Genomic DNA, 2444 nt, shown 5'->3' on the forward strand with positions numbered 1-2444 from the left:
TTGCGTGGTCCCCGGTTTTCTAGTGGTTGATTTTCCTGGTTGTGTCCGTCGGTCGCGGTGGTCCGGTTGATGCCTGTTACCAAGTCAGTTGGTATTCATGTTCCACTGATTGTTTTTTTGAAGTTCTTTTCTCCGATGTCGTGATGTCTCTTCCTGTGTTTTCTGGCCGTGTGCTCTCGATCTTGATCTTGTTGTTCCAAAGTAATGGTCAGAAAAATAGATTGCTCTTGGCACGATAGGCTCCCAGTTATACTCTGAGAGGCTGCTTAATCTTCGTGCCAATTCTAATGTTTCTTTTGTTTAAGTTTTGCTGCCGATTGATTTTAAGTGGTCTTCTTTGTATAAGTGTTGGCAGACTAGCTAACTGAGACTTGATTAAATGTTTTAATCTGGTGTTGATAGACTTTGGGATGGTGATACTCCTTCTTTATGAACTGATGAACTCTTGTCCATTGTAATAGCACTGCTTTGGCTTCGGGAAGTCTGGGCTGAGCCAGATATTTCCATACATGTTGAAAAGGTGTTGGAATATGGATGTGATATTTGGGTCCTGTGGGTGGGGTGGATAATGTTTCTTCCGTGGTCGATTGTTTAAATGCTAATGTTTTCTGGGAGCCTGACTACGGTTAAACAGCTCCCCAAGACAAACTGATTAGCTACAATATCCAAACTCTAAATCCCACCCTTCTGTCACTGCAGCTTTTCCCCACAGGCCCAAACATGCCTTTTAAAATCCCAAACTTGGTTAAGAATTGTAGATTTCCTCCATATGCTTTTTAGAATCCCAAACTTTATGTTTAATAGTCCTAAATCGAATTTCTTTTTCAGTGAGTCCAAACACTGGGGGGTTTCCATGAATTTTGGAATCTACATTGGCAGACCCTTGGAATCGAGGAAGACTTGCTTCCACTCCTAAAGTGAGTTCTTTGGTGGCTGAACAGTCCTATACGAGAGCCACAGACCCTATCACAGGTGGGACAGATAGTCGTTGAGGGAAGGGATGGGTGGGACAGGTTCTGCTGTCTACACTTGATTTCTGCATGCACTCGGCGATGAGACTCGAGGTGCTCAGCGCCCTCTCGGATGCACTTTCTCCACTTAGGGTGGTCTTGGGTCAGGGACTCCTGGGTGTCAGTGGGGATGTTGCACATTATCAGGGAGGCTTTGAGTGTGTCCTTGTAGAGTTTCTGCTGCCCACTTTGGCTCGTTTGCCATGAAGGAGTTCCGAGTGGAGTACTTGCTTTGGGAGTCTCGTTTCTGGCATGCGAACTATGTGGCCTGCCCAGCGGAGCTGATCGAGTGTGGTCAGTGCTTCAAAGCTGGGGATGTTAGCCTGAATAAGGCTGTTGATGTTGGTGCATCTGTCCTCCCAGGGGATTTGTAGGATCTTGCGGAGACATCGTTGGTGATATTTCTTCAGCAACTTGAGGTGTCGACTGTACATGGTCCATGTCTCTGAGCCTTACAGGAGGGCAGGTATTACTACAGCCCTGTAGACCATGAGCCTGGTGGCAGTTTTGAGGGCCTGGTCTTCAAACACTCTTTTCCTCAGGCGGCCGAAGGCTGCACTGGCGCATGGAGGCCGTGTTGAATCTCGTCATCGATGCCGGCTCTTGTTGATAGGAGGCTCCCGAGATATGGGAAGTGGTCCATGGTGTCCAGGGCCGCGCCGTGGATCTTGATGACTGGGGGGTAGTGCTCTGCGGTGAGGACAGGCTGGTGGAGGACCTTTGTCTAACGGATGTTTAGCGTAAGGCCCATTATTTCATACGCCTCAGTAAATACGTCGACTATGTCCTGGAATTCAGCCTCTGTATGTGCGCGGACGCAGGCCTTGGTGAGGCCTCACCTGGAATATTGTGTACAGTTTTGGTCTCCGAATCTGAGGAAGGACATTCTTGCTATTGAGGGAGTGCAGCGAAGGTTCACCAGGCTGATTCCCGGGAGGGCAGGACTGACATGTAATGAAAGACTGGATCAACTAGACTTTTCGTCACAGGAATTTAGAAGAATGAGAAGGGATCGCAGAGAAACATATACAGGTCTGATGGGATTGGACAGGTTAGAGGCAGGAAGGATGTTCCCGATGTTGGGGAAGTCCAGAACCAGGGGTCACAGACTAAGGACAAGGGGTAAGCCATTTAGGACCGAGATGAGGAGAAACTTTTTCACTCAGAGAATTCTGAACCTGTGGAATTTTCTACCACAGAAAGTTGTTGAGGCCAATTCGTTAGATATATTCAAAAGGGAGTTAAATGTGACCATTACGGCTAAAGGTATCAAGGGTATGGAGAGAAAGCAGGAAAGGGGTACTGAGGTGAATGATCAGTCATGATCATATTGAATGGTGGTGCAGGCTCGAAGTGCCGAATGGCCTACTCCTGCACCTGTTTTCTTTGTTTTTATGTTTCTATGTTTCTATGCAAAGCACAGAAAAAAATAGT

This window comes from Pristiophorus japonicus, unplaced genomic scaffold (genome assembly GCF_044704955.1).
Source record: "Pristiophorus japonicus isolate sPriJap1 unplaced genomic scaffold, sPriJap1.hap1 HAP1_SCAFFOLD_130, whole genome shotgun sequence".
Classification (NCBI taxonomy): domain Eukaryota; kingdom Metazoa; phylum Chordata; class Chondrichthyes; family Pristiophoridae; genus Pristiophorus; species Pristiophorus japonicus.